Raw genomic sequence first — 18,965 nt, 5'->3', positions numbered from 1 at the left:
GCCTGGGACTCTTGTTCATCTCCCATTCCCTCCCACATGGAGAATGCCTTTTAGACTCCAGAGAGCTGAAGAATGAATGAATGATAAGAATTCTTGGTAGACACTTACTTACTATATTTTAGAGTATCTGGCCCCAAATAGATGATCCATATGAGATACCCATATACAGCCCTTGTCCACACAAAGTTTACTTCCCTGCATAGTTTAGAGGGTATGTGGCTAAGCAAGTTGAAAAATGGGGTTTATGAGAAATAAAAAATCACACCTGGAACTTTTTTAGCTGATGCACTGAACTGACCATCTGGGTGTTAATTAAACTCAATTCCTCAGCTCTTAAAGGGAAAACTGGCCACCAGGATTAAAGCTTCATAATTTGTCAATTGCCCATGATTGATCTGAAACTATTCAATTTAATCAATTATAAAGGCATGTTCTTTATCCCACACAATATATAATCTGCCCCTCAGATATTTTCCGTCCATAAATGGAGAAATGTTTTCCAACTTATTTTTGTTTTAAAGAAGACCTGAGAAGATACATTTCAGGATTGTGTTGGACTTGAATCTGTCCTCCGCCCACCCCCAGAGCTTCTGTTGTCTTTGTGCACACACATAATCTCTTTTATAAATCCCTGATCTTACATCTGTTAACTGAGGCAGGGGTCCTCACTCCCATGTTTGACACTATCTTTTCTTCTAAGGTCTTTATTGTGGCTTTCTCATCTGGCATAATTCCATATTTCTTCAACTTTTGGTCTTTCCCTGAAACTGCCTTCTATTGACAAAGGAGGAAAATTGGCAAGGAACTCAAAACACATTCAAGACATCCACATTCGAAATTCCACTGGGTGTCATCACTTCTTTTCTTTGCACCTGGCTTTGCCCTTTGCATCAGTGAGGGGGTCAGAGTGGACCTGCACAGGGTCCTTTTCTGCTCTACTACCACCATCTTTCTACTGTGGAAAGCTCCTTCAAAAGAGCTTGCTTCTTTCAGGGGTTTCCTATCTGAACATTTCAACAACTGAATCTTTTCTGTCAGTTTTTTTGGGGAAAAAATAAGCCGTATTTCTTGACAATCAGAAAAGAAGTATTTCAAAAACATCTCTGATTATTTCTCTGCCCTCTTGTTGGGATGGCAACTTTTGGGAACAAAAACAGAAGATGATAATCCCTTCAGAGGATCTGAATTTACTTGTTCCCTCTATAACTCTGAGCAGGTCATGTGACCTTTATAGTTCACTTTTTCTCCTCTCAAAATGTAGAAACAGTGCTTGCCCTGGCCTCTTGCAGAGTAATTTTTGGATGATCCCAAAGAAGGATGTGTGCCAAGAGAGCTCACAGCCCAGGGCCACTTAAGTGACAGTAGCTGTCTCCAGTCTGCATCTCTATGATTTGTGCATGATTTGGCTCCAAGTGGGATCATTGGAAGTCACACATTTGGTCATACCCTTTCCTGGACAACCCTCCCCAACCCCAGTTTCAGGATGGCAGCTGCTCTCCAGCTTCATCTCCTACATCTTCCCACCCAACAAGGACCCTGTTCCCCAGCCACAGAACCATCTTGTGTTCTGGACAATGCCATGGTCTATATACTTCTGAGGTTTTCATATGCTTTATCTCTGCCTGTCGTCTCCTTTCCCACTCTTCCCATCTGGTTAAATACTTCTTTTACTTTTAGTGACTTCGTTTGTAAGATGCTCCCCATCTTTTTGTGTAAACAACAAGAAGAAGACATTACAAATACAGTTGAATTTTCCTGTTCCTCCTCACTGATCTCACTTCTTTATCTCCTCAGAAGTAAACACTCTCCCCAAAAAGGTGATTATCAGTCCCTTGAGTAGTTTTTATAAATGTCTAAACATGCATGTTGCCATAAAATATGTTGTGTTAAGCATTTTAAAAAATTTGTGTAGATGTTGTCATAGTACATGCCTATTTTTGCAACTGTTTTTCATTGAATACAAGGGCAGAATCTCTACAAGAGACCGAAAGGTCAAAGTGTCTGAAAACCAAATTTTTTCTCCATAATGTGTTTGGCAGAAAAAAAATCTACCTTTACCTGAACCCATTAGGTAGCAAAACATGATTGGAATTGATGTGTAGCTGTTCAATATTCATATATTTTTTTTTCTATAGAAGTATTAGTAAGTTTGGTTTCATACTGCTGGCTCCGATTCTGCTGAGGATGTTATTAAAATAGAGATATATGCCTCTCTGAATTTAAAAAAAAAATACCAAAACACATCTGGCCTCAAAAAAAGTTTTGGAAAACGAATTTGGACTGGGATGTTGTTGACATCGGTCAATTCATGAAGCTCTAGTGCATCAGCTTAACAGCTTCACCAGCACGGTAATATGACACTGTATAATTTGACTCAATTTACTTATTCAGTCTCTGGTTCATGGACATTTAGGGTATTTCCAATTTTTGACAATTTTGAACAGTACTGCAATATAGCTCTTGTACATGAATCCTTGTGCAATGAATAGAAATGGTCTAAAAATAGAAGTGCTGATGCATAGGACATACGCTTTTCTAGTTTTATTAGCTATTATCAGTTATTCTCTAAAATGGCTCTTCCAAAAGAGGCATGAGCAGGTAGGACACAACACGGAAAGCTCTCGTGTTCCTCATCCTTCCAGATATTTGGGATCTGTAGTTTAGGAAATGGTCAACATTTCTATATTCTCCATACATATTCAAAATGAGTACTTACTCCCTAATTCCGCGGGCACAAGTGTCTATATTTTCTGTTATATCACATTCAGTAATTATGTTGTTTAAATATTCTAGATCTTTATTATTTTGTCCCTGAGACATCAGTTCTGAGAGAGGCATATTAATTTCTCCTGCTGTGATGTTAGATTCTTCAGCTTTTTATTGCAATTCTGTCATTTTTGTTATATAATTTGAGTATATATAATTGGATATATGTAAGTTCTGAATTGCAATACCTTCCTGATACATTCTTGTTCCCTAGAATGTGTTTGGACTTCAATTTATTTTCTTGATATTAAAATAGCGACACCATCTTTTTTTGGTTAGTTTTGCCTGATATATATTTTCTCAACCTTTTACTTCCAAGTTTAATAAGACATTATGTTTCTCTCTCTCTCATCCAATCTTACAACTTATCTTTGTATCTGGAAAGTTAAACATTTACTTTTATTATGATGACTGATGTATGTGGATTTATTTATAATTTCTTATTTTATGTATTCCATTTTTTTTCATTTTTTCTTTCTGTCTTTTTATTGGATTGATGAAATATTTTCTATTTCCTTTTACTCCCTATGAGCTGTAAGTTAACCATTTTATTGTCATTTTTTAAGATTTTAAGATTTTATTTATTTGACAGAGAGAGACACAGCAAAAGAGGGAACACAGTGGAGAGTGGGAGAGGGAGAGGGAGAAGCAGGCTTTCTACTAAGAAGGAAGCCCAATGCGGGGCTCGATCCCAAGACTCTGGGATCATGAGCTGAGCTGAAAGCAGATACTTAATGACTAAGCCACCCAGGTGCCCTATTGCCATGTTTATATAATATTTCATTTTTGACCAAACACTAAAAAAATAAACAAAAACACAGTATCTTTCCTCACTTCTAGATTAAGAGAAAGATCCTCTTTTTAAATATTATTATTTAAAATTTTAATGTCCCATCATTTCTGGATTGTGTGTGTGTGTGTCTTTCTGACATGCCTCTGCTAATTATTCTTCTAGCAAGGTCTGTTTCTAGTGCATTCTTACGTGTCTGAGAAGGTATTTATATCACCTTTACATTGCATGACAGTTTGGCTGGCTATAGAATTCTTGACAGACTCTTCCTCTTTCCAGTAATTTAAAGATATGATCAACCTGTTCTCTGCTCTGACTCAGTTCACTGCTACCATTGCTGGCTACCCAGGTCACACAGCATCTGTCCTCTGGCTGACAAGTTCATGTGATTTGAGTCTGCCATTTGACTATCCCTTGAGTTTTTAATCTCACAATTCTGATTTTTTACTCTTATAATTTATGTTTGGTTCCTCGTTACATTTTCTATTCTTTTTATAAGTATCTATCTATTTCTTCTGGTTTTTGAATCTTTATTTTTCTCAGTTAACTATTTTTGGAACTTTATTAGATTTTTTTATTTTTTTACTGAATTTCCTTAATATGCTGTCTGTCCTGTGACAAAGATGCCACTTCCCAATAATACCAAAATAATTCTTCATTTGTTTGATCTCACAACACACATATACAATACTCTCAGAACCACATATTCCTATGCCATTGCCAACAACATAGTTAGTAAGCAAGTTAAGATTTTACTTATGGTTGTATTTACCTTCCCCACTTTATTTTAGATCTTTGTATGTATTACATACATACTTGAAATATACTTGAAATAATACTTGAAATAATATTATACTTGAAATAATATTACCGTTTCTGTGCTCAATGTTTGTTCATATTTTAAATAATTTACATGGGTAAAAATACTATATTCTACACCCAAATACTTGCCATTTCTGCAGTTCCAAGATTTCCTCGAACTGCAATCATTTGCTGTCACTATAAACAATTTCCTTTAGCAATCACTTATAAGAAACATTAACCAATGACATGTTCTCTTAGTTTACCTTTATCTGGGAATGTTTCTATTTTGTCTTTATTCCTTGTGGATGTTTTTATTAGATATAAAATTTTGGGCCGATAGTTCTTTTCTTTCAACAGCTTAAAAATGTCGTACTGCTTTCTGGTTCCAACAGAATTCCGGAGTATGACATAATGAAATATATAGGCCTCTGTACCTTTGAAACTAGAGACTAAATGTTGCTCTATGATGTCTGATGGAAAATTCAGTGATTTTGATTTTTTTTATATGTAATTGTTTCCCCCTCTAATTGTTCTAGACATATTTTTTTTTTCTTTTTGGTAATTTATCTTCAGTTTTCGGCATTTTATTTTGTTTTATTTTTTTCTTTTTGTTGTTTGTTTGCTTTTCTCCTGTTAATCTTTTTAAGTTTTTATTTAAATCCCAGTTACTTAACACACAGTGTGATATTAGTGTCAGGTGTTCAATCGAGTGATTCAACACTTCCATACAACATCCGCTGCTCGGGAGGACAGGTACACTCCTTAATCCCACCCCTCATTTTCCCCATCCTCCTACACCCCTTCCCCTGGTAACCGACACTTTGGTTCTCTATAGTTCAGAGTCTGGTTTATTTGGTTTGCCTCTCTTTCTTCTTTTGTTCATTTGTTTTGTTTCTTAAATTCCACATATGAGTGAGATCATATAGTATTTGTCTTTGACTGACTTATTTTGCTTAGAATAATACTTTTTAGCTCCATCCACATTGTTGCAAATGGAAAGATTTCATTCTTTTTGATGGTTGAGTAATACACACACACACACACACACACACACACACACACACACACAAATGTATATTTATATACCACAACTTCTTTATCCATCCATCGGTTGATGGACACTTGGGCTGTTTTCATATTTTGGCTATTATAGATAATGCTATAATAAACATTGGGGTGCATGTATCCCTTTGAATTAGTATTTTTTATTCTTTGGTAAATATCTAATAGTACAGGGTGCCTGGGTGGCTCAGTGGGTTAAGCCTCTACCTTCGGCTCAGGTCATGATCTCAGGGTCCTAGGATTGAGCCCTGCATTGGAGGGCGGGGGGTCCCTGCTCAGCAGGGAGCCTGCTTCCCTCTCTCTCTCTGTCTGCCTCTCTGCCTACTTGTGATCTCTGTCTGTCCAATAAACAAAAAAAATCTTTAAAAAAAATACCTAGTAGTTCAAATGTGGGAAATTGGGTAGTACTATTTTTAGCTTTTTGAGGAAGCTCCATATTGTCTTGCACCATCTTGCATTCCTACCAACAGTGCAAGAGGTTTCCCCTTTCCCCACATCCTTGCCAACACCTTTTATTTCTTGTATTGTTGATTTTAGCCATTCTGACAGGTGTGAGGTGATATCTTATTGTAGTTCTGATTTGTATTTCCCTGTTGATCAATGATGCTGACCATCCTTTCATGTGTCTTTTGATCATCTTTATGTCTTCTTTGGAAAAAAAATATTCATGTCTTCTGCCCATTTTTTAACTGGATTATTCATTTTTGAGTATTGAATTTATGTTCAGTTTTTAGCATTGTAAACCATATTTCTATGCATGATTTTCTTTCATCTTGTCTTTAGTTTTCCTGGACTTCCTGAATCTAGAAATGTAGGTCTCAAAACTAAGGGTGATTTTATAGCCAATGTTTTTTTTTAATTTCCACACCTATTTCTCTTCTTCTAGGTTTCCAATGACATGAAATCAGAGTCTTAAAACTTGTTCATGGGTCCCTGTGCCTCTGCTCATTTAAAAAAAAAATATATTTATTTATTCATTTAAGAAAGAATGAGAGAGAGAGGGAAAGAGAGAGAACATGAGAAGGGGGAGGGGCAGAGAGAGAGAATCCATTAGCAGAATCCCCACTGAGCACGAGATCCAATGTAAGGCTTGATTTCATGACCCTGGGATCATGACCTGAGCTGAAATCAAGAGTCAGGTGCTTAATAAGCTGAGCCTCCCAGGTGCCCCTCTTCTAATTTTTAAATTCTTCTCTCTGTTCTTCAGACTGTGTAATTTCTATCCATCTTCAAATACACCAATTGTTTCCTATTCTTTCTCCATTCTGCTACTGAGACCACTCAATGGATTCTTTTATTTCCTATATTGAATTTGTCAATTCTAAAATGTCCATTCTTTCTTTTTTATTGTTTCCATTTTTCTGTTCATCTATCTTTAAACTTATCGTTTCAGTTGTTTCAAGAGTGTTCATCTTCGCTTCTGGGATGTCCTTATAATAGCTGCTTTATGGTTAGATGTTTTTGATTTTTTGTTTGCTTGTTTGTGTTGCCTTTGTATATCAAACAATTTTGGAGGGTCTTGTGGGCACTTTGAATATTATTTCGCAAGACTCTGGATTCTGCTAAAGTCCCCCGAACGAGGTTGATTTTTGTTTCAACAGACAATCACGTGATTCAACTGAACCTACAAGTTCTATCCTACCTTCTGGGGTTGGTGTTGCTTATGTCAGTTAAGCGTTCCAAGTCTTTGCTCTGTTGTTTGGATCTGCCTGCACATGTACCACCCAGGGCTTGGTCTGGGGTTTAGTCTATGGTTTATTTCACATCCTGGTTCCTAGAGCCTTCTCTATGCTTCTTCTCTATGCCTCACCCAAGCGCTTCCCAGGAGTGAATCCTGGGTTTGGGCGAGTTCGTACATAGAAAACAGGTGTCCCCTTCTCAGATCTCAGAGTTTTCTCCACCCAGAAACAGTGGCCCTCCAGGGGCCCTTCTCCAGGGGCCACTCTTCCCAGTTCCTCTGGCCAGTAAGACAGGTTTCTTTCTAGACGTTAGCCTTGCCAGGTTGTTGGCTAATTCCATATGGCTGAATTTTAGTTCACAGGGATGAGAAGAGGAACAAAGGGTCTTCTCCAAACTACAGGGACCCGTATTCTTAGCACCCCTTTGGCAGAGAGCAGGGTCTCATGTTAGGATTTTAGATGCCTAGGATGGGATGCTGCTTTGGTGGCCGTGCAGTTCCGCTTCTGAGGTTGTCCTCAGAACATGACTGGGACAGAAGAATGTATTTTTGAGACGAGGAGTGGAAATTTCTCCCATACTCTCTGACATGTGGGAGTTTACTATCTCTGTCCTCTGGCTAGAAATAAAGGTTTCCACAGGGGTAGATTCATTTGTTTGTTTCATTTTGTCCTGTTTTGTTTTTCCATGCCCACTGCACATCTGGTGATGAGATCCATCTTTGAATCAGAACAGGGAGATGAAAGAAGTGGGGGGCATATTTGCAAATATCATTCTTGTCATGGAAAAATTATTCACACATTTACTTTAGCTTATAACCCCCTGTTACTGTTCAGTTTCTAGAATCTTCAGGTAGTTTTATCTGTATTCTGTTTAAAAATTTTGATTGCTATCAGACTATAGTAGAGTTGTTCCATGTTAGTCTGGAAATGGGAAAAAGATTAATTTATATGACATGTTTAGAAATTGCTTTGAAAAGTTTTGATCTAATTTTGCTTTTAACTGTATAAAATATTGCTGTGACTCCAAAGGAAATATGACAGAACAGAATTGTTTGGGTCAAACTGTGTCCCCTTCAAATCCATATGTTGGAGCCTCTATCCCCAGTGCCTCAGAATGTGACTGTATCTGGAGGCAGAGATTTTAAAGAGGCGACTAAACTAGCATGAGGTCATGAGCTTGGTTCCTAATCCAGTTTTCCTGGCACCCTTGGGAAGAAATGTGGACCCAGAGAGACCATGAGGGGTGTGTCTAAGCTGAGAGAAGGTCATGGAGAGACAGGAGGAAGGTGCCCTCTGCTAGGAGAGAAGCCTCAAGAAACCAGATCTACTGACATCTTGATCTTGGACTTCCAGCCTGAGACAGTACACTTCTGTTCTACCCTGTGCTACTTTGTTATGGTCACCCTAGCAAGCTGGTATTAAAACAAAACAAAACAAAACAAACAAACAAAACCCTCATTCTTAGCTTCCTTTCCTGCCCAATCCCCATCTGCTCAGTGTTTCTACTCCTTGCCTTCCTACCTGCCATGATCTTCTGTCACGATCTGTCTCTTCTTTATTTGCAACAACATCTCAAATTCTCAAATTTGTTATTTTTTTTTCTTTTTTTTTTTAATGAGGTCAAGGACACTAGTTTTTATTTTATTTATTTTTATTTTTTGTTCTCATATATTCTCAATAACTAACATATAGTACATCACTGGTTTTTGATGTAGTGTTCAGTAATAAATTAGTTGTGTATATAACATCCAGTGCTCATCACAACCTGTGCCCTCCTTAATACCCATCACCTGAATACCTCATGCCCCCAGATCCTCCCTTCTGTAATCCTCAGTTTGTTTCTGGAGTCCAGTGTCTTTCATGATTTGTCTCCCTCTCTGGTTTCTTTCTAAAGATACAGATGTACTGAAAAGAAGGAGCACCTGAACCCTAATGTTTATTGCTAATGGCCACAATAGCCAAGTTGTGGAAGGACCCGAGATGCCCTTCAACAGTTGAACGGATAAAGAAGATGTGGTACATATATGCAATGGAACATTATGCTGCCATCAGAAAGGATGAATACCTACCATTTGCATCGACATGGATGGGACTGGAGGGGGTTATGCTAAGTGAAGTAAGCCAAATTTGGTAACATTATGCCTAATTTTATCCATGAAGACACTATTAAGACAGGTGAGCAGGAGAGCTGACCTTTGACACAAGGCTACACAGCCCAAATTCTTCCTGCCACATTGCACAGAAATCCAGAGAAGAGGGTAAATGAACAGCATAAGATTGCCCTCATTCAGAGTAATAAAAATATGTCATTTTAATTCACCAATCCTTTATTTTTTTCCCCCCAAACTGTGGTTCATGCAGCAAAGGTGGTACAAATCCCTTCCTGAAAAATTTTGACAAACTTGAAGCACCACTGAGAAACGTGAAGGGCTCTCAGCGGGACCTTGTTATTCTGAACATTAATACAAAGCCGTTGCGTACAATACAATACAACTTGATTTTGTATGGCACCTCATTCAAGTAGGAACCCCAATGGAAGCTTACACATCCTGTTTTTAATCAGATTTGAGTGATTTAATTTCAAACACACAACCACTTTTGCCTAATGCAACCTGCGTTTGAAGAAATGTTCCTTCGTGACAACAGAGTGAGAGAATGACAGGGTTTTATTCCGACTCTGACTCCAAAGACCATATTTTGCCTCTGATGAGGGTACATAAATACCACCTAGGGGAGGGTGAGTGATGGATGGCATGCGATTTTCCATTTTGCCCCTCTATGAGGTACTTACGTGCTGAAATTATAGTATTGAATAACAACAAAAAAATACCAAAAATGCCTTAGTTTTTTTTTTTTTTTCCCCTTTTTCCTTGGGGGGAAAAATGTTCTGTTTATCCTCTCATGACAGAAAGGCAGCTTGGTAAAGTGAAGTTAATGGGGAATTGAGATTTCTTGCTTTTGCTTTAGGGTCTCCCAACTAAGTGACCAACATTGTGTCCTGGACAGCTTCTCTTCCCTTGTGTTCGTTTTCCAAACCCTAGAGGAGGAAAGGTCCATGCTTTGGCGTGTGCACTCCCTGTTACTCTTGTTTATTAACACAGATCCCTACTGAACTTCTACTTAGGCTTGGTCTCTGAGTGCTTAGGAGAACCCAGTTAGGAGAACCCACTGATCCATTACACTTAGGCTACAGATACTCAAAGAGAAGCTTCTGTTTGAGCAGACATTTTGAGCTAAAGACCATGTTTGGGAATCGGGAGAGGAGGGATAGGATTAACACAAAGGGCTGATAGCAGAAATAGAGCTTTCTTATCCTGACAGTTTGGCTTTCTTTATAGGTGACCCAAAAGACTAAATGAACAGCAGTGAGGCAGCCTCTTAACAGGCAGATGTGCCTATTAATCCGGAGCATGAATCACACAGATAAGAAGTAGCAGGGCCAGCATTTGACCTTAGTTGGTCTTGTTCTGGTAGAAGCCTGCTTAGCCACAATGCTATTTTACCTTACAATTTAAGGTAGAACGTTTCTGCCTCCAGTTCTGCTTCCTTAGACTCTCTCAGCATTACTGATTTCCTCCCATAACTGTATACCTTAAGGCTGGAGAAGCAGCAGATTCTCTTCTGAAAAACCCTCTCCCTCACACACCCCTGCCAGTGCAGCCATGGCAAGGATCCTCAGAGGTGGGCAATGTACATGCAAAGGGTCTGCCCTTTGGTCTACAACATTCAGACAACAGGAAAAACTGGTTGTATTTATCCTACAGGAAATCTCTGACTTCCTTTTAACTGTTACTTGGTCTTCTTCCCTAGAATCCTAATTCTCTCCATGACTATGGAGCAGGACAGTAGGTGACCTATCTGATGACCTTGTTTCCTAAGTGAAGCTGAGTATCAGTTGCCTTCATTAACAGATAAAGGGTAGATGGAGACTCTGCAGAGCCTTTTAGCCCCACTAATTTTGATCCCTTCTCCCTAGTCCCAGGCTGTGCCTGCTGACTCTAGCCCTAGCCTAGATACTGACCCTTGGATGAAGCAACCTTGTATGGCTCCATGGCCATGCTTGTTGGCTCTTGTTTTCACAAGCTTTGGTCCTTAGCACTTTACACATGGCTGTTGGCTCAATCCCAAATCTCATTTCAGCTTATTTGCCTTCTGGCTGCTTTTAGCAAAATACCAACATCCCAACTGGGCCCAGCAACTTAGAATCCAACCCAAGCCACTGACCCACTCTACCTCTGATCCTTACAGATGGGGTATTTTCCTTGGATAATACCTCCCAACTGTCATTCTAATAATCTTCTAAGAATTAATCCTAAATATTTGACAAGAGGAAAGTTAAAAACACTGACCTAATAGACTTCCTTTTGGGAATTGTGTGCTTTTTTCCCAACACCAACAACCAATATTTCAATTCTTCAACACCAACTGGGGTTCCAATAATTCAATTCAATTCTGAAACTGACTATCTAAAGTTAGTGCAGATACCATAGAGTAAGGGCTCAGTCCCACAAGACTGCCCTCATTTTAGATGCCAGCTCCTCATTTTAGAATCCAGCTACAAGTGCAATCCCCAGACCACCCACACTTCTATCCAGCTAACTACAAATGTGTGGATTCCCACAACCCCCTACTCGGGATCCATAATCTGCTAGAACAACTTACAGAACTCAAGAAAGCATTCATGATTACTGGTTTCTTATAAAGAATACAACATAAAAATAGATGCATCAGACAGGGTTTTGGGGGAGGGGTGCAATATGTAGTATAGAGTTTTCATGCCCTTTTAGTGTGGTCCATCTTCCCAACACATTCTTGTCTTCACCAGCTCAGAAGCTCCCTTAATCCTAGACTTTAGAAGTTTTTAAAGAAGTGTCAGTGTATAGATGTGATTAATTAAACTATTAGCCATTGTGACCTGATTCAGTCTTCAGCTCCTCTCGCTTCTAGGGGAAGTCAAGGGGTAGGACTGAGGGTCCCAATCCTCAGATCCTGGCTTGACCTTAATGGCAACAAGCCCCCATACTGAAGTTATGTAGTCTTCCTCAGTTCTCGAGTCATCTCAGTAAAATATAAAAGACACTCATCACTCAGGTGGGTTTTAGGAGCATTATGTCAGGAATCGGGACAAAGACCAATTAAAAAAAATTGTTAAACCATAGAAACCTAATAAAAGTTTAAACTTATGATGAATTAAAGCTAGCCAAGATTCCAAAGAGGAACCTACATCATTGGTCAGAGGAGAAATGCTTCTCCAATCTGCAGGACCCTGGGGCAGCAAGAACCAACAAGGGGTTCAGTGGAGGATCAAAAACAGCTGTGTTGAACACAGAGATACAGGCAGACCCTAAGAGTTCCTGAGGACCAATTATATACCAGTTGCTATTCAAAGCTGTGAGATTAGACCTGGGAGCAAGATAAAGCACCTGTCCTCCAGCAGCGATGATCTAGTTGCAGGAGACATGAAATTCTCATGCTGTGTCTACAGGCTGCCCTAGGAGAATACTTCTAGCTGCAGGGTGAGGCACCTCAGAAGGAAAATGTGGGTGAGAGGACCAGGTGCCACAGGGAAGTGCCAAGAATTGAAAAGGTACTGAATTCATTAAGTGGACCTAATGGGAAGAAATAGGGTGAGTGACCTCACTGTGAGACCTGGAAGTACAAGACATGTATCTCAGTTCCCTCTACCAGAGAACCCAAGCCACAGAAGCCCACATGACCTTGGACCCCTCTGAAAATCACTGGCACCCTTTAAGGTCATTACCGAGGAAAGAGGGACACCAATTCCACCATCTGTCCAGATCTCGTACCCTCTCCCTGTTGTCACATCACTGAAAGCACACTGACTGACCTGTGGATTGTTCCTTCAACAAATCAAGCACATTCTTGAATCAGGACATTTGCACCAGATGTTCCCTTCCAAAACTCTTTCTTCTAGTATTGAAGTAGTTCACTCCCACATTGCATTTAGATCTCGACTCAAGCATAGCTCAGAGTGGCAGAATTCTCTGCCTACTGTGTATCAGATATACTTTCTTCCCCCACACAACATATTTCTATGCTTTCACTGTGGCCTTCCTTTTCGTATTACAACTTGATTAATATCTGTTTGCACCATCTTCCTATTTCTAAGACAACTTTACCTGAAAATTTCTTCAATTACTTTATTTATGACAAGTATTTAACACAATGTACTTACCTAACTATTTGATAAGTGACAGTTGTTTGAATACATATGGATAGTTCTGTTCTATGCAGTGTGACTCTTGAACTCTGGTCAAAGATGACTGGACTAAAGAAGGAACAATGGCTTCTTACAGCCAATTCACAGGGTGGCTGGTGGACTGAGAGCTTTGTCCCACTGGAGGTATGTACCCATCACATCTTTTGTCTTTTGGATTGAAATGAGAGGTACTGAGGCAGAGGCCACTGCGGCAGGAAGTATTTGTAGAAAGGCAGTTGATAGGTCCCATTAGAGTATGGCTGTACAGGTTTCTTCTGCTGAGGACATAAAAAAAAAGGACTCACGAGTTCCAGTTTACGGAAAGCACTGGGTCATGAGGCCCAGAGGTACTGTGGTTTCTGCTCTTTCCAGCTATTTTTTGAACCATCCGAGCTTGTACAAGTGGCTGAGAACCCAGGTTTCCTTTTGTAATGTGTCTCCCTGCACTAACCCTTCCATGCTTTGAGTAAATTGAAAGGTCCTTGTTTCTGGGAAACAAAGAAATCCTAACAACATTTTCATACTTTATGTGGATTTTTAGGCCTGGTAATGCCAAGATATGTTTGGGTTACAGAGAGAAGAAAAGGAGAGTCAATGAATAAAAGGAGAAAGTCTAAATTAGAGGGAAGGAAGTTAATGAACACCTCTTGAGGATATACTATTAATTGTGGGTATAAATGGTCACATTTGACTTTCACATAAACACAGTTAGGATGGTTTGGGATATAAAAAACAAAAAACCTCCTTGAACTGGTTTAAAGTATAAGGGAATTTTTCCCATGTACGGGGGAGTCCAGGTCTAGTGTAGGTATAGAGCATGATCAGGGACTGAGCTTCCATTGTCCCCCATTCTTTTGTCCCCATTTGGTGTGACAGCTTCATGCTCAGAGTACCTTCCCCTATTGTAAAGGATTCTAGACATCTGAGGCAGCATGCTTTCAGGGGCAGAGAGAGAAGTCTACTCCCCCATGTCACAGCCAACCAATACCACCCCCAAAGTCTGTGTTTTTGAATTACTTGTTCTACAGGGGAGCAAAATGATCATTAGTGACTATAATGGCTCAAGTGCTCTAGAATGTGGGGGTCTTCTCTATCCCTTCAAGTCACAGAAGTTGGATAGGGTAGAATTGGATACTTGAATCAAAGATAGATTGTTTTTGGAGAAAGGAAGTGAGGAAGGGTGTATTGTCACCATTCCACTGATGAGGAAACTGAACATAATTAAGTATCATGTTCATACAACAGGAACTGACCACTCAACTAACTGACCCCGGGCCGGTCTATTTTAACCCCTGTAGGTATTGCTTAAGGGATAAAGGAGGGAGGGGGCAAGAGAGAAGGGAGGAATAAAAAAAGGAAAAATAGGAAACAGAGAACAAGCAAGAAATAAGGAAGTCACAAGCTTCCTTCCCCAGCAGGCCTTGCTATGCACCCGGGCCAGCTTAAGAACCAACTGTCACCATGTGGTTTTCCAGTTCATTACTCCTTGGCATCAGCAAGTTCTCATTTGTGAGAAGAAAACAATGACTTTAAAAGGCTCATAAAGATTCTTGGACATCAACAGAGGCTTCCCCAAACATAATTTTATTACATTTGGAGAAAAGGGAATCTGCTTTTTTCAGAGACAATCTTCACTTCCAGATATATTAATTTACAAATGAACAGAAAGCAAGTGTCCTGTGGTTGGCTGAACTCCAGATATTAGTGGAAGAAAATAGCTAGAATCATTCAACTAAAGTCAAACAAAACAGAGATTTCCATGCCTGACTTTTAAAGAAGCTTCTAGATTTCTGATTTCATTCTCTGAAGTTGAATCTCTTGGTACCTGAGGCTAGTAATATTTTAAAAGAGGGAGGAAGTTTTCCGTCAGTCCTATGGGACAGCCTGGTCTATTTCTTTCTGCTGCAATACCAACAATATTTGGGTGTCCTGGGGTGGTATTGAGTGTGAACTGGGAACTGACAGTGGGGAAACGCTGTGGGCCTCAACACCAAGGCCACGGGTGGTGTTCAATAGCATGAGCATGTAGGCCTGATAAGACAGGTGAGTTGGGTTCACAAGGCTCTAGACAGCAGGTCTTACTGAATACTCAAAGTCAAGCCTGCAGGTGATTTGGTTGTTTGTGGAAGAGTCCCACATCTGACTAGTGTTGTAGGAACCTGTATTTCCCAGAAGATATCTGAAAGGAGCTAGGTAGGTGTTGAGAACCCTTGATAATTATGAAAAGACTCTGGGAAGATTAAGGACACCACTGTTCAGAAGGAATATTTCATATCTAATGCTCAAACTTCTATTATACTACTACATTCATTAGTTGGCTGCCAAATTTTCTTCCAAACACATCTGAATTTGAATCTTAAACATATACTTTATTGGCTTAATCATGTGCTTCAGTTCCCTTAGATGCAGAATGGAGATCATATACCCAACTCATAGGATTTCTGGGGGTTGGATTGTTGTCAGGGGTAAAAGAATGGAGTAAGCAAAATGCTTAAAGGTTGAATTATACATGGAAAATAATAATAATTAATAAGTAAAAAAAACCTCTAATAATTAATGTAATTATTAATAACACCAAAACCTACATATTAGTTTGCTTGTGATGTCATGGCAAAATACGATAGAAGTGAACAGCTTCAGTAACAGAAAGTTGTCGCTTACAGTTCTGAAAGCTGGAAATCCAAGCTCAAGTTGTCAGCTCACTCAGTTTCTGGTTAAGGGCCTCTTCTTAGCTTGCGGATGGCTGCCTTCTTGCTGCATTCTCTCATGGCAGAGACAGGGGGTTTGGGGGGTGGGGAGGAGAGAGAGAGAGTGAGAGAGGGAGAGAAAGATCTCTTCTGTCTGTTTTTTAAGGGCACTAAATTTTATCAGACCCAGCCTCAGGAACTAACTTCCCTTTCTCCTAGAACCATCACAATGAGGGTTAGGACTTCAACATATGAATTTTGAGAGCATACAAGCATTTAGTCTGTGACTTTGCATGAGCACATACATGTGTACACACACACACACACACACACACACACACACGTCCCTACAATTTTCCTTGACTGAGACTATCAGGTTTTCTAAGGCTTCCAAAGGTCCTTAGTATGGCATCATAAGAGGAAGGATTAACCACATCTAAAATGGTACACTTGAGCTTATGTTCTCCAGAGTTCCCTCCAGGGATTTGTCAAAGTTTGTGTGATCCACACTGTTTGTGTAAATCTGATCCAAAGTGTGTGTAAATCCAAACTGAGTATTCTATAAGCATCATTGCCCAGAAGAAACTTTGGACTGAGAAATGACAGAAGCTCCTTCCCCTGGTAATCCATGCAACTTGTCCTGGGATTGCCATGAAAAGCTTTCACACTTAAATTGCCTCATTTTATTGGCCAGAGAGTTGTGGAGATCATTTGTTGTGGAGATCACCCCTCCCAAGACCATTGCCATCTTCCTTCCTTTTCTATTATTTAAATTACTAAGTTATTTTCTCCAAGAAAGTGGAGAACCATTTCCAATTCATTTTTAGTTACCTGGCACTTATACCCACAATTCCAACTTTGGTGTCTATGGTAAACATTACTAATATTTAATAAATATCTATTCTACAAAATCCTAAAGAAGCCACGGCATCATTTAACACAGAGCTCCACACAAACTGCTGCCAATCAACACTTGCAAATCAGTATAAAACCAGTTTCTTATATATGCTGAAGTACCACCTGGTGGGATTAGATGATGGGAGCATTCACATCTTTGATATGGTGGAATCTCAGAAATGTCAAAAATATATAGTGTACATGGGTGGCTCTGTCAATAAAACTGTCTGAAACTTTCATCTCAGGTCTTGATCTCAGGATCATCAGTTCAAACCTCAAGTTGGGCTCCCTTAAGAAAGAAAATCACTGGGAAACCTGGATGGCTCAATAAATCAAGAGTCTGACTCTTGACTTTGACTTAGGTCATGATCTCAGAGTCCTGGATTGATTTGAGCCCTCTGTTGGGCTCTGTGCTGAGTGGGGCTTGCTTAAGATTCTCTCTCTCCCGGGGCACCTGGGTTGCTCAATGGGTTAAGCCTCTGCCTTCGGCTCAGGTCATGATCTCAGGGTTGTGGGATTGAGCTCCACGTCGGGCTCTCTGCTCAGTGGAGAACCTGCTTCCCACTCTTTCTCTGCCTGCTTCTCTGCCTACTTGTGATCTCTCTCTCTGTCAAATAAATAAATAAAATCTTTTAAAAAAAATTCTCTCTCTCCTTCTCCTTCTACCATTCCCCCTGCTTTCTCTCTCAAATAAATATATAAACATTTAGATAAAAGAGAAACTTCAGAAATATTTAGATCAATGGAAAGATTACAGATGTTAGAATTTGATAATTACTTGAATCCTGATGTGTCACATATAACTCTACAGCTTTGAGTAAGTCAAGACAATCCTTTATGACTTCATTGTCTCATATGATGGTAATAAAAATATTATCTAACTACAGATATGGTCTCAGGTGATATTGTCTGCCAAGCCTTTGGTACAAGATGAAATAAGTATAAATGTTAGCTCTTTTCGACCATAAGCTACTCTCATATCCTGTGTGGGCTATGTTTGCACCCCTGATAAATAATTAATTAAACATTCCTAGAGTTCAAGAACTGTAACACATAAAACTTTCTGTTAGTATCAATACTTTGAAGAAAGGTCCAATTCTGGAACATCACAGTATCTTGTATTGGACTTACACTAATGGCAATAACAATTACAACTCTGAAAGAACATTTTAGAATATTCTGAATCTTGGAGAGCATTCAAAACTAGGCAGATATGATTCCTGAAATGAGAGATAAATGAACTTAATTCTACACATAATCAGCTTTTTCTGTGTAGATACTGGTGAAGAAAACTCAGACATAAAAAAAAAAAACAGTGTTACGGGGCAAAAGAGAAAGATTGCATGGAGCACTGGGTGTGGTGAATAAACAATGAAGCTGGAACACAGATAAGAAATAAAATAAAATGAAATGGAAAAAAAAAAGAGAGAAAGAGGTGTGAACTTAAGACTGGAAATTGATGGGAATTTGAATGGAATGGAATGACTTACATTTGGAAAGCCCTGAATTCTACATACCAAATATTTTCTAAATCTTTCACTGTTCTTAAAATTCATATAAAAGAGAAAGGCCCCAGAAATCACCATGAAACCCAGCAAAAATCAACAGCTGAGAGCTAAAGAACTGTGAAGTTTTAAGCAGTTACTCAGTACTGGGAAGACATAATTTGGAAGTGATGTCTTATCAAATTACAGGAGTTTAGTAAAAACTATGAGTTTTTTACTGAAAACACAGAAGTACTGTGCTTAAGAACAAAGAATAAATCCAGGGACCAAAGAAACAAAACAAAACAAAGTAAACTGGCACTAGAAAGGCATAAATTCAATCTAAGAAGACCTACTGTAATTTCATTACCTTCCGGGGTGGGGTGGGGAACAAATCAAAACAAAACAAAAACAGCAACAAAAATCTCAACATTATTATGGGGAACATAACAAAATCCAGAGTGTCTATATGAATCCTCAATATCATGTATGCAATAAATAGTCCCTAACATACCTAGAAGCAAGGAAATATAGTTAATAATAAGGAGAAAACATAGACAAGAGAAGCAGATGGGT

The sequence above is a fragment of the Mustela erminea genome, chromosome 5, assembly GCF_009829155.1.
Source record: "Mustela erminea isolate mMusErm1 chromosome 5, mMusErm1.Pri, whole genome shotgun sequence".
In the NCBI taxonomy this organism is placed as follows: domain Eukaryota; kingdom Metazoa; phylum Chordata; class Mammalia; order Carnivora; family Mustelidae; genus Mustela; species Mustela erminea.
This window is presented reverse-complemented; position numbering follows the sequence as displayed.